The sequence below is a fragment of the Tupaia chinensis genome, unplaced genomic scaffold, assembly GCF_000334495.1.
Source record: "Tupaia chinensis unplaced genomic scaffold, TupChi_1.0 Scaffold000064_1, whole genome shotgun sequence".
Taxonomy (NCBI): domain Eukaryota; kingdom Metazoa; phylum Chordata; class Mammalia; order Scandentia; family Tupaiidae; genus Tupaia; species Tupaia belangeri.
In genome coordinates, this window is record NW_006159522.1 from 66681 (window position 1) to 81931 (window position 15251).

At 37.8% G+C, this 15251-nt stretch overlaps 1 pseudogene; it reads left to right on the forward strand.

Moving 5' to 3' along the window:
• LOC102498686 (zinc finger protein 622 pseudogene) overlaps positions 1 to 10095 on the forward strand; it is a 22558-nt pseudogene extending 12463 nt beyond the window's left edge.
• Positions 10096 to 15251: the final 5156 nt, after the last annotated feature.

The window sequence follows — 15251 nt, forward strand, 5'->3', positions numbered from 1 at the left end:
CTACATGTTTGCATGCATGGTCCTTTAGACTTTTGTTCAAATGTCACTATCTTAAGCACTTCTTGATTACACTATTTCAAGTTGTAACTCCTATCCTCTCTTTTCTGAATTATTTTTCCTTATATCACTTCATTTCAACTAACACTACATGTTTAACTTATTTATCATGCATCATCCCACCTTAACTCAAAAATGTACTTATTTATTTAATACCCTACGAGGCATTAAATTATCTATTGGCAATTTAAAGTTAAAAACAACAATAACAAATAAGTATCCTAACAAATTTATTTAGACCAACTCTATGTGAAGAGATCTTCTAAGTATAGTCACTATCTAAATTGCCCCTGCTGATCATATCAGGTCTCAGTTAAGGCATATTATTTACTGTCAGAGAAATTGAAGCTCACAGAGGTTCACAAATCCTTGTCAGTCTGCCTCCTTGATTCCAGCTTTTCCCAGAATTGTAAAACACATTCAACATTTAAGTCTTTTGAAGTTTCTTTTTTTCTTTGTCAAGGTTTTTGCCTTAGGGCACATACACTTGCCAGAGACAGACAGACAGAGACAGTGACAGGGAAAGTGAGAAATCATTCTCCAGGAGGGAAGGTCACACTGCAGTCTCTTCTCCTCCATGATTTTGGGCATGCATGCACACGTGCCCAGCATGAATTTCAAGCTACCAGGTCTAGGACTTGAACCGAGGTCAATCACGTGGGAGTCCAGTGACATAACTACTATGCCATCTGCTGGCTCCAGTGTGTGTGTTTCTTTTTATATCATTCCTCCAAAAAGTCTTTTGTATAATTCATTATACCTTAATGTCTTAGTTCATTTTGTGCTTCTATATCAAAATGTCATATATTGGGTCATTTCATGTACATACACACACACACACACACATATGTGTGCGTGTGTATATATATATTTACATCTAATAACTATACATCTTTACAGTGTACAACAGTTTTTCCCAGCATGAATACAGTGTATATCAGTCATGGCATTATCATATACATTATCATCAAATAGCTTTTCATTTTGTGTCAATTAAATGCATAGTTTGTTTTTTTCCCATTCCCCTTCCTCCCTCTCCCCTGTTATCCATCCCCTATTATCCCTCCCTTATAGTTGCAAGAAGGCAACTATAGATACTAGAGATCTTCCAATTTTCAGTTTCTGCTATAGAATGCAGAAACTGGTACATTTGGTACATATGGACATGGACATACAGTCTGTTGTTCATAGTCTGGACATGGACATACAGTCTGTTGTTCATAGTCTAGCCTGCTTGAAACAGTCTGTTGTTCATAGTCTAGCTTGCTTGAACATACAGTCTGTTGTTCATAGTCTAGCTTGCTTCATTTAGCATTAAGCCTTCTGTATTTATCCACCTTATAGCAAATGTCAGGGTTTCATTGTTTGTTTGTTTGTTTGTTTGTTTATGGCTGAATAGTATTCCAGAGAGTACATGTGTCACATTTTTTCAATTCAATCATCTGTTTTTGCACATTTGGGTTGACTCCATGTCCAAGAATTGTAAATAATGCTACCATAAACATAGATGTACAAGTGTTTTTCCAACTGAAGGTTTTCCTATCCTTTGGGTAAATATCGAATAGTGGAATGACTGGGTCATTTAGTAGTTCTATTTGTAAGTTTCTAAGAAATCTTTATATTGTTCTCCACAGTGGTTGGTTGTGTTAATTTACATTCCCACCAACCAACAGTGTAGGAGAGTTCCCTTTTCACCACAGCCTTGTCAGCACTTATCATTCTTTTTTTGGTTGTTTTGTTTTTTTTTTTTCATTTTAGCCATTCTGACTGGAGTTAAATGGTATCTCAATGTGGATTTGATTTGCATTTCTCTTATGATAAGAAATGTTGAGCATGTTTTCATATGTTTTTTTGGTCATTCATATGTCTTCCTTGGAGAGTTGTTTATTCAACTCATTTGTCAACTTTTAATTGATTATATTTTTTGCAGGTAAACTGCTTAATTTCCCTGTATATTCTAGCTATAGTCCTCATCTGAGGTATTGTTTGCAAATATATTATCCCACGCTGAGGGATGTCTCATCCTAGTTATTCTCTTTTGCTATGCTGAAGCTTTTTAGCCTAATGTAGTCCCACTTGTCTATTTTTGGGACTTTGCCTGTGCTTGGGGGGGGGTCTTTCTTTTTATCATCATTATTACTATTTTTAAAAAATTTGAAGAGAGAGAGTGAGAGAGGAAAAATGAGAAAGGAAGCCACCAGGTCTGGGACTCAAACCATGGTAAGCCATGTGGGAGTCCAGTGCTTTAACCACCATACCAACTGCTGACCCCTGGGGGGGGGGAGGACGAGAGAGAGTCTTCTTTAAGAAGTCTTTGCCTACTCCAAGGTCTCCAAGAGTTTTCCCTGTGTTTTCCACCAGTAGATTCATAGTTTGAGGTTTTATGTTTAGATCCTTAATCCATTTTGAGTTAATTTTTGTTAGTGGTGAGAGATGGGAGTCCAGTTTCATTTTTCTGCAAGGGGATATCCAGTTTTCCCAGCACCATTTGCTGAAGAGATTTTCTTTTTCCCATAGGATTATTTTGTGTCTTTTGTCAAGGACCAGTTAGCTGTATATATTTGGGTTTATTTTTGAGCTCTCAATTCTGTTCTATTGATCTACCTGCCTGTTTTTGTGCCAATATCATGCTGTTTTGATTATTACACTATGTAATGTTTTGAGGTCAGAAATGAGATACCTCCTACTTTATTCTGCTTGCACAGTATTGCTTTGGTGATATGAGGCCTTTTATGATTCCAGACAAATTTTATGATTGTTTTTCAGACTGGGTCATTTATAATGAACAGAGTATGTTGGTGATTCTGGAGGCTGGGAAGTCTAAGGTCAAGGGACCAGCATCTGGTGAGGGGTCTCTTGTGTTGTATGTGGTGAAAGACATTGTGTGGGAAGAGGGCCAAACTCTCCCTTACAATGAATCCACTACCACAATAATTAACCCACATCCATAATAGTGGCATTAATTCATTCGCTCTGTCGTCATGGCCTAATCATCTCATTAGGCCCCACTTCCCAACACTATTGCATTGGGGATTAAGTTTCTAACACATACACTTTGAAGGAAACATTCAAGCCATAGAAACTGAGAAACTCATAACCTAGTAAAGTTATAGATTTGTCAATAAGAGATTGAACTTTCTGGACCTATTTTCTTACCTATAATAAAAGTGTGAAGGAGGTTTATTTAAGTATCTAAATCTAGTTATGAATCAGATCAATTGGTTTGTACTAAAAATACAGGTTTCTGAGGCTTAGCCCAATTTAGATTCTTAATTAATAAGTCTGAAAATCATCTTAATTTTAGGTGGTCTATTAAGAAAAGCTGATTTAAGTGTTCTTAGATTTAAAAAGAATACAGTCCACAAGAGGGTGGGGGATTGGTTTCTGTTATGGACTGAGTATGTCCCTACTCCAAATTCATATGTTGAAGCCCTGACTCTGTGACTATATTTGGAGACAGGGCCTTTAAGGGAAAAATTAAGTTTAAATTAACCATAGGGTGAGACTCTAATTCAACAGGGCTGGTGTCTTTATAAAAAGAGAAACACCAGAGACCATTCTCTTCCCTTGTAAGCAAAGAGGAATGATCATGTGTGGACACAGCAAGAAGATGGCTATCTGCAAGCCAGAGAGGTCTGCTGGCATCTAGATCTTGGACTACCAGTCTCCAACCTATGAGAAAATTAATTTGTATTGTTTAAGCCAGTGTGTGGTATTTTGTATTGTCAGTCCAAGCAGACTAAAGTAGTTGCAGCTGGATTATTTCTCAAAAAAAATCTGTAGTGATTCCATAGTATGTAGGGCACAGATATATTGGAATCTTTATTATACAAAATTCTAAGATACAATATAAATAATCCCTATTTATCTTTTTAAATGTAATAATGACTAGAAATAAAAACCTTTATTTCTGGCCACCCTGACTTATTCATACTTTTTCACTTACATATAATTAAATGAAAATAAAAATCCATGTATAGTCATGCCACTAGCTTTGCATAGTCATAATTCTATTTGCCTTCCAAAACCTGATTCTGAAAGTCCCAATATCATAGTTTCTAAATGTTATTGGGTTTGAGGTTTGTTTTGATGGAGAAAATAAATAAGATACAGTAAAGTCATCTCATTTATACAGGCCATCTATAAACCAGAGTTGACTGATGAAGGGTGGGACGGAGGAGGAGAGAGTTCTGGGTTGTTTTTTGTTTGTTTGTTTTTAACTTATCTTGAAATATAGATTCAAAAGAAGTTGCAACTATATTACTGAGAGATCTTTTGTGTCTTTCACTCAGTTTTCCTCAGTGTTACCTCTTCCATAATTTTAGTACAATATCAAAATTGGCATAATAAATGTACAGTTCCATGCCATTTTATCACATGTAGAGTTACATACATGTGACAATCAAAATATAGAACAATTCCATTGCCACAAAATCATTTCCATGCTACCCTTTTATAATCATATCCATCGCTCCTCTTCTCCTACATTCCTACCCCCTGGCAACCATTAATCTATTTATCTCTGAAATTTTCTCACTTGAGAATGTAATATAAATGGGAATCATATAGCATGTGACCTTTGGTATTTGCTTTTTCATTTAGTATAACACTTTTGAAATCTAAGCTGTTGTCTCTATCAATAATTTCTTTTCTTTTTTGTTTTCCTTGTAAATTACTGAGTAGTAGTCCATGGCATAAACGTACCAAATTTTTTAACTATTCACCTACTGGAGAAGATACTGTTTCCACTTGTCGGCTATTACAAATAAAGCTACTATAAACATTTGTGTACATGTTTTTGTGTGAACATAATTTCTCATTTTCTGGATTAAACATCTAGGAATTCAGTTGCTTGGTCATATGACAGTTCCATGTTTGATCTTAAAGAGACTGTCAAACAATTTTCCAGAGTGGTTTAACCATTTTGCATTCCCACCAGCAATGTATGAGAGACACAGTTTCTCTGCATCCTTGCCACTAGTGTCATTTTTAAAAATTTTATCTGTTCTAATAGGTGCGTAAGAACTCATGGTCTTAATCTGCATTTCCCTAGTAGCAAATGATGCTGAATATCTTTTCATGTGCTTATTTGTCATATATGTATCTTCAGTGAAATATGTCTTCAAATCTTTTGCAAAAATTTACTGATTTTAATATTTTATTATTGCACAACATATATAAAACTTACCATTTTAACCATTTTTAAGTGAACAGCCCCAAGAAATTAAATATATTCACACTGTTGTGTTGTCATCACCACTATCCATTTCCAAAACTTTTCATTCTTCGAAACAGAAAATGTATTTTTTAAACAACTTCCCTTCCTCTTTAGCTCCTGGAAACCTGTATTCTGTTTTCTGTCTCTATGATTTAGTCTATCCTATTATAAATATCTCATATATGTGGACTCATACTATAGCTGTCCTTCCATGACTGGTTTATTTCACTTAGCATAATATATTTAAGGTTCATTCCTGCCACATAAAATGTCAAAATTTCATTCTTTAAAGGCTGATTAATATCCCTTCCTATGCATGTACCACCTTTTACTTATTCATTTATCTGTTTGGGAACATATGAGTTGTTTCCAGCTTTTGGCTATTGTGAATAATATTGCTATGAATAATTGTGTACAAGTATCTGTTTGAGTTTCTTCTTTCCATTCTTCTGTGTATATATCTAGAAATGAAATTGCTAGATCACTTAGTAATTCTATATTTAACTTTTTGGCACACCACCAGCAGTTCCTCACAGTAGCTACATTCTTTTACAGTGCCCCCAGCAATGCACAATTTTTCCGGATCCTGATCAACACTTGCAATTTTTCAGTTTTCAGTTTTGTAGTTTTATAACAGCCATCTTAATGTGTACAAAGTAGTATCTCATTTGTGTTTTTGATTTGTGCCTCCCTGGTGGATAATTATGTTAAGCGTCTTTTCATGTGTTTGTGTTATTTCTTTGAAGAAATGTCTACTCAAATCTATTGCCCATTTTGGAACTGTTTGTTGCTGTTGTTCAGTTATATGAATTCTTTACATATTCTGCATAATCCCTAATCAGAGATACACTTTGAAAACATTTTATCCCATCCTGTGGGTTGTCTATTTATATTCTTTATAGTGTCCTTCGATGTATAAACGTTTTTATTGTTGATTTTAGGAGTTCTTTATTCTAGATACAAGTCCACTGTTAGATTGGTTTGCAACTATTTTCTCCCAATCTGTAGTTTCTCTTTTCATTCTCTTAACAGGGTCTTTTACTAAGAAAAGTTTTTTAGTTTTGCTTAAGTTGATTTCTCAGTTTGTTTTCCATGCCTCATGTCTAAAAACTCCTACCAATGCAACCTAGGATCTAGGGGTTTTTTGGGTTTTTTTTTTTTTTTTGTCCTGTTTTCTTCTTTAAAGTGTTACAATTTTATGTTTAACAGGTACATTTATTTGTTTTGAGTTTTTGCATAAGGGGTTAGCTTTATATTAAGGTTTGTTTTTGCCTATGGATATTCAGCTGCTCCAGCATTAGTTGTTGAAAAGACTACCCATAATCCAATCAGTTTTTTCATCTGTCAAAACTCAGTCCAGTAAATTTGTGCGGGTCTAGTTCCAAAAATTCTAATTTATTCCACTGATTTAATACCATGCCTAATACCATGCTACCTTGATTACTGTTGCATATAAGAGGTATTAAATTCAGGTAGAGTAATCCCTCCTACTTTACTCTTCAGAATTGTTGTAGCTATTCTAGTTTTTCTGTCTTTCCACATAAATTTTAGAATAATCTTTTATGTCTGGAAATTTTTTAAAATCTTAAGATTTTAATGGGAATTTTATTACGCCTGCATATCAACTGGGGACAACTAACACCTGTACTATGTTGAGTCTTTTGATCCATGAATAGTCACTTATTTAGACCTTTTTTCATTTCCTATAACAGTGTGTTGTTGCTTTCAATGTATGAGCTCTGTACATCTTTTGTTATATTTACTCCTAAGTAGTTTTGAGTCTGGGCAATTAGAAACGGTATGTTGATTTCCAGGGGTTCATTGCTACTACGAGATACAATTCATTTTGTCTATTATCTTGTATCCGGAGACCATGCTAAACTCACTTAATCTTGAAAATCATTCTGTAGATTCCTTGGGATTTTGTTTTTTGTTTTTTCGGTTTTTGTCAGAGGGTATACATGCTCACAGAGAAGGGAAAAGTGAGAATTCACCTCCCAGTGAAGATGGTCACACCACAATCCCTTTTTCTCCATTCATCACTTGGGGTTTTAGGCATGCATGCACATGTGCCCAGCATAATTTTCAAGAGGCTGGTCTGGGATTGCAGCTGTGGTTGGCTATGTGGCCATGTGGCCATCTCACTATCCAAAGCCTTAATCACCATGCAACCTATTAGCCCCACCTTGGAACTTTTTTTAAAATAACATGTTTTTCAATTCATTAAAAAAAAATAAAGTTTGAGACCAGCAGATGGCATAATGGTTACATCGATGGACTCCTGTGTAGTTGACCATGATTTGATTCCTGGACCCAGGGGCTTAAAACTCATGCCTGATACATGTATGTGTGTGCCCAAAATCTTGAGAGGAGAATGGAGGAAAAGGGACTGTGGCATGGCCATCCCACCCAGGGGGGTGATTTCTAACTTTCTGTCTCTGTCTCCTCCTACTTTACTCTTCAGAATTGTTGTAGCTATTCTAGTTTTTCTGTCTTTCCACATAAATTTTAGAATAATCTTTTATGTCTGGAAATTTTTTAAAATCTTAAGATTTTAATGGGAATTTTATTACGCCTGCATATCAACTGGGGACAACTAACACCTGTACTATGTTGAGTCTTTTGATCCATGAATAGTCACTTATTTAGACCTTTTTTCATTTCCTATAACAGTGTGTTGTTGCTTTCAATGTATGAGCTCTGTACATCTTTTGTTATATTTACTCCTAAGTAGTTTTGAGTCTGGGCAATTAGAAACGGTATGTTGATTTCCAGGGGTTCATTGCTACTACGAGATACAATTCATTTTGTCTATTATCTTGTATCCGGAGACCATGCTAAACTCACTTAATCTTGAAAATCATTCTGTAGATTCCTTGGGATTTTGTTTTTTGTTTTTTCGGTTTTTGTCAGAGGGTATACATGCTCACAGAGAAGGGAAAAGTGAGAATTCACCTCCCAGTGAAGATGGTCACACCACAATCCCTTTTTCTCCATTCATCACTTGGGGTTTTAGGCATGCATGCACATGTGCCCAGCATAATTTTCAAGTGGCTGGTCTGGGATTGCAGCTGTGGTTGGCTATGTGGCCATGTGGCCATCTCACTATCCAAAGCCTTAATCACCATGCAACCTATTAGCCCCACCTTGGAACTTTTTTTAAAATAACATGTTTTTCAATTCATTAAAAAAAAATAAAGTTTGAGACCAGCAGATGGCATAATGGTTACATCGATGGACTCCTGTGTAGTTGACCATGATTTGATTCCTGGACCCAGGGGCTTAAAACTCATGCCTGATACGTGTATGTGTGTGCCCAAAATCTTGAGAGGAGAATGGAGGAAAAGGGACTGTGGCATGGCCATCCCACCCAGGGGGGTGATTTCTAACTTTCTGTCTCTGTCTCTCCAGCAAGTGCATGCACCCTATACCAAAAGTATTCTTAAAATAAAAAAGTTCATTCATTCAAAAACTTATTAGTTTGTTTACCTTGTGCCAAGTAGTGTTCTAATTGCTACATATGCAAGTGGCTAAGAAAATTAAGTTTCTTAGTTTCTTGACCTCATGAATCTTAGATCCTAAAGGACAAAAAAACTTGTAAGCAATTAAATGAATAATAAATTAGGTGAGCCAGATGGTGGTACAGTGGTAAAACATAACATACCACAGGAAATCCCACATGGGTACGTTCTTGATTCAAGTACAGAGACATTCCAGAGTATATCAAATGCAAACTTGCCCCGATCCAGGCCCAGTTGAGGATGAGGGTTGACTGAGGCATCAAGATAGGTGATGCCTATTTCTCTCCCTTCATCATGAAAGAAATAAACTATAAATAAATAGTTAACTTTACATAAAGGTTAAGTACTATAAAGAAATAAACAGAATAGCATAACAGAATGATAGATAATCTAGAACTGACCCTGTACAACTGTCTAAGCAGAGACTTAAATTTACAGGAATCAGAAAAGTTTCGATAAGTATAAACCCTAATATCTAAAAGAGGAAGAACCATAAGAAAGCCAGTGTAGCTAGCAAAGCAGAGAGGAGAGTGGTGAGAATACTGAAATAATGGACAATATGGAGGAGCAGGATACAGAGGAGAAAAGCCTGGGAGAAGTCCACCTCTCAATGCCATCCCTAAAACAGACTGCTTATTTTGTCCCCATCATTCAAGCTCCCTCATGAAAAAATGTGGCTCATCTGACTAAAGCACACAGCTTCTTTATTCCTGACATAGAATATCTTTCAGATCTTAAAGGACTGATTAAACATGTGGGAGAGAAAGTTGGTGCTGGGAAGATTTACTTGTGGTGTAATGACAAAGGGAAATCCTTCTACTCCACAGAAGCTGTACAGGCACATATGAATGACAAAAGCCACATGTAAACTCCTCACAGATGGTGATGCTGCTTTGGAATTTGCAGACGTCTATGATTTTAGGAGTAGCTATCCAGATCACAAGGAAGGGGAGGACCTTGATAAGGCTGAGGAGTTGCCCTCAGAAAAGAACTGGGAATATGATGATAAAACCATGAAGCTGATTCTGCCTCCTGGTGCCAGAGTCATCACTCCTTGACGAGATACTACAGTGATATGGCTTGTCAAGAGCCATGGCACTTGCTGAAAATTGGAAAGCCATGGAGTGGGTACTCCAGCCATACAGAGCCTTGGGCTGGACTGGAAGCACAGAAGCAGCTCTTATGCGAGAATGGAACACCCAGTAAGTCCAAAGGATGAAATTGAAATGGATGCTGGAGACAGGAGTGAAAAACAATGTCACCAAGTAGATCCACTTCAGGGTCCAAGTGAGATTCTGAGAGTGCCAGGACTAAGTAATCCATCTCCTGCACACTTTCCTTCTTGTACAAGAATGGACAGAAGCTGGGTTATATGATAGGCCCTTTTTCTGCTACTTTATTTGTTCTGATCTAATAATAAAACTCAGAATCATTAAAAAAGAAAAAAAGACACAGGGGCAACTTCATAAATAAATAAAAGCACTGAAAAATTTATAACAGAGTAGTGAGACTGACTTGGTATTTATCATAAATCGCTTTTAAAAGTCTCACTAAATGCCAGCAGGTGGCATAGTGGTTGAGGCGCTAGACTCCTACATAGTTGACTGCAGTTCAAGTCCTGGACCTGGCAGCTCGCTTTCTCATTTTCTCTCTCTCTCTCTTTCCATTGTACATGCTCTACAGCAAATTAAAAATAATAATAAAATAATCCTAAAAAAAATCTCACTATCTCCTTTCCACCATGATGGCACCGAGAGCCAACAAGAAAGCTCCTGCTCCTCCCAAATCTGAAGCCAAAGCAAAGGCTTTGAAGGCCAAGAAGGCAGTGCTGAAAGGCATCAGCAGCCACAAAATGTCACATTCCTTCTGGTGGCCTAAGACAAGACACTGGAGCTCCAAAGGCAATTCAAATATTCTTGGAAGAGTGCATCCAGGAGAAACAAGCTTGACCACTATGTCATCAAGTTCTCCCTGACCACCCAGTCTGCCATGATAAATGTAGAGGACAATACACTTGCACTCATTGTGGATACCAAGGCAAATAAGCACCAAATCAAACAGGCTGTGAAAAAGCTCTATGATATTGATGTGACCAAGGTTAGCACTCTGATCAAGTCTGATGAAGAGTAGGTATATGTGTGACTCCTATTATGCTGCTTCAGATGTTGGCAACAAAATTGGGATCACCTAAACTGAGTCTAGCTGGCTAATTCTTTTTTTTTTATTTTTTTTAAAGAGAGAGTTGCTATAGGGCATGGGCACTTGCAGAAAGAGGGACAGAAAGCAAGAAATCACCCCCCAGGGGGATGGCCACACCATAATGCCTTCTCCATTCTTCTCTTGGGATCGGGGGCACACATACACACACACCCAGCATGAGTTTTAAGTCACCAGGTCCAGGACTCAAACCACGGTCAACTACATGGGAGTCCAGAAACACAACCCTTACACCATCTGCTGGTCCCCTAGCTGGCTAATTCCAAATATACATTTTTTCACCATTAAAAAAGAAAATACCACTATATCCAAGTGTGTGCTATATTTCTTTCCGGTTTTTTTTCCTTTATAATTGAAAAAAATGTACATAAACACATAAAACTGCATAGTCAGGATTATTTGTAATTACTTCATATGATGATTTATTCATCATAGCTCTTCCTAATCTATGTGATGTTTGTTTTCCTCTGATTCTATAAGGTGATATAAATTTCCTATGGAACGTTAACCTCATAATAAAGCTGCTAGTTAGTTCACTTTAACAGCTGCTTTTGGAACTGTACTCTTCATTCATCAGATAAACACACACACACACACACACACACACACACACACACTTCTCATCTAATCATGATGGAAATAATAAAGCCTCTGGAGTCAGACTTGGGCTATTTACTTAATTTCTATGGCTCAGTACCTTATTTATAAAATGTAGTTATTAACATCTCTCTTTTTTAAGGTTTTTGTCATAAGGTATGCATATACGGAGGAAGAGAGAGAGAGAAAGTAAGAAATCACAGCCCCAGAGGTAATGGTCACACCATAATCCTTCTCCTTCATATTTCTCTCAGGATGTAGGACATGTGCATACATGCATCCAGTTCAATTTTCAAGTTGCTGGGTCTAGGACCTGAACCATGATCAGCTATGTGGGAGTCCAGCATCTACTTCCAAAAGTCTGTTTTGAGAATTAAGTATCATACAATGAGTACCAAACACATCGGGCTCAATAAATAATGATTCCCTATCATATGCCTTTTCTCTTTTATCCTCAGCACTTAGCTCCCATTCTCGGAACTAAGACATTTATAAAAACCATTCAACTGGCAATTGTAACCTTACACTAAATCTTTATACAAAATTGCAAAGTCCATATCAGCAATATCACTAATCTAAGGATTAATGGCATGATACACTGTAAAACAAAAACCCTCTCATGGATTTTTTGAAAATATTTTAAAATATTGAACAGGATCATGGTGCTGTTTATGTAACTTCTGGTTATATTATAAATTACTTAAGGTTGACTACTTTCAATTGAAATCTTATAACCATAAGACGGTACTTCAAAACATTTATGGAAAAAATGGAATTAAAGTATGAGTTTATTTTGGTACAAAAAAATTTGAAGTCCAGTAAGTTTTTTCATACTACAGGTTTTTCATGAACTACTTTTAAAATAATTAAATTTATTTATTTACTTACTTACTTATTTTTATTTATTTAGACCAGAGAGAGACAGAGAGAGGGAAAGTGTGAAAGCAAACTTACAAGTCCAGGACTCAAATCAAGGTCAGACATGTGCGACTCTAGCATTCCAACCACCACACCACCTGCTGGCCCCTTTCATGAACTTTTTGAAGATCTGTCCTATGTAACGTAATTTCACACTACCAGGCTTCCAAAAGCACCGTGACTCTGAATCTTTAAAGTACTTAAGTGCCAGATGAGTGAAATACATGGATTTCATACCATAGTATTCCAAACATGTTTCTTTTGCCACTGGTTAAAAAAAATAAAAAAATAAAAAAACATTTAAAAAGTATGCAATGTTCTACAAGAGGCCCTCAAAAAAGTTCATGGGAAATGCATAGTATGAAAAAGACTATACATGGATTTCAAACTTCAGTACCAAAATAAATATGTACATCAATTTTTTTTCCATGAACTTGTTGAAGTCCCCTCATATATTGACTAAAAATTGTATTGTGCTCTCTCAGGCATCTTATATTACATTTGATTTTTCTTTTTTCTTTTTTTTGGAGAGGTTTTTTTTTTTTTTTTTCGCTATAGGGCGTGTGCGCTCGCCAGACAGACAGAGACATAGAGACAGAAAGCAAGAAATCACCGCCCAGGGTGTGTGCTCACCCTGCAATCCCTTCTCCTCCATTCTCCTCTTGGACACACACACACGTGCCCAGCGTGAGTTTTAAGCCACTGGGTCCGGGACGCGAACCGTGGTCAACTACTTGTGAGTCCAGCAACATAGCCATTATGCTAACTGCTGGTTCCCTACATTTGATTTTTCAAGACATTAGCAGAAGAGGGGAAATGAAGAGTGGTTGGGTTTTTTTGTTTTAGGTTTTTGCTCTAGGGCATATACACTTGCTAGAGAGAGAAGAGACAGAAAAGTAAAATGAGAAATCATCCCTCAGGGGGTTTGTCCACATGGCAAAGCTTTTTCCTCCATTTTCATCTCAGGATTTTGGGCACACACACACATACACCCAGTATGATTTTCAAGATTCCAGATCTGGAACGTGAAGTGTGGTCAATTACGGGGAATCCAACACCTTAACCACTCTGCCACCTGCTGGCCTCAATCTGTCAAATTTTGAAGTAACTTTTTTTTCCCCTCTGCTTTTGTGATCACTTCACTATTGTTCAACCATCATTATTGGTTCACCAGGACAAAGGCTAATTCCAAGTCTTCATTCTCCCAATGACAGAATCCTTGATATTTCACTTTCCATATTGTCTTCCACTTGGCACTATCCAAGTCAAACTATCATCTGTAGCCTTATCTTTTACCTATTTGAAAAAGGAAAGTTTCAGAGCCATTTCTGTCCTCTGGCACAGATGTCTCTTAGATCCATCATTCAGTTCACTTCAACTTAATCTTTGATCTCTTCCTGAAAATCAATTTGGTCTCTGTTTTCCTTTACCAAATTCCTATTTTATTTTAAGCTGCTATTAAGACTACCCTAAACTATGCTGTATTGCTGTAGAAATGTTAGTAACCTGGTTAAAAAAATCTATATAGTTAGTAAACTGAATATTTTTAGTAAACTGAAACAATGAACAATTCTGTTCATTTTTTCTACTGGTCATTTTAATGAATTTTGTGGGTAAAGTATTGTCTGTATTACAGGCTATTAATGTGGGATTTCACAACTACTGTACATTAACCACACCTGAAGTGGCGATAGTTATGCAGTATTTTCCCATGTAAAAGCCTCTGAGTAGAGTTTAAATTACTGTTTTGACTCTTTAGATTTTAATTTGAAAGAGTCCAAGCATGATGACTGTATCTGTTCTTCACTGTAAGCCATCTTCAACGCTAACATAAACATACATTAAATTTTGTGGTATTTTCCCCCAGTGTTCCATATCCACGTACTCTTTTATAAGACTCAGGCATATATTCACTTTCTCACCTGCCATTTTCCTTACCTTCTTCTCATTTTTAAACAGCTTATAAATGTTCGATGTAACACAAAAGCTCACTCTGCACATTTGCTAGAGGCCTGATTTAAACGAGGCCGCCGTCGGTACCAGTCTTCCTTTAATAACCAGTCGCATCGAGGCGGTCTAGCGCTTTTCTAAAACAAGCCGGGCCATTAATGACGCTTCCTCAATCCGAACTGTTGAGTTTTCTTTACTTTTTCTCCAAACGCTTTTCTCCTGACGTTTCTAGAACTTTCTTACTCATAGGATTTCATGTATTTTCTCGGGTGTTTACGAGTAACCTGACCCAGACAGATCCCCCAGGGACCACTGGGCGTGAAGCGTAGGGTCGCGGCCACCTGCCTGGCGTCCCGCCGGGACCGCTCCGCCCAGAGCCCCCCGCCTGTGACTCGACACTCGCCCTCCAGTGACGCGAGCGTCGCAGCCAGAGTCGACCCGAGGCGCGGCGCCTGCGCGACGGCGAAGGGGCGGGACTGGAGGGAGTCGGCGCTCCGGGGTGAAGGCAGTGGGGGCCGGCGGAGGGGCGGAGGGGAGCGCCTTTCCGGAGGGGACCTACGTCATTCACTTCCTGTTTGCCGGCCTTTCTGAATCCGGGTCAAGGGTGTTCGCCTCGGTTTCTTTTCCCGGCTGCTCCCGGCACGCTCGGTGACAGCGCCTCCTGACTCAGCCCAGGGCCCGGCTCCTCTCTCGACCGGAAGGGGCCAGGACGCCCACACCTGCCCTACAGCGCCCAGTGCGCCTCCTCCAGCTGCTGGCTCCCACGCCCGCGC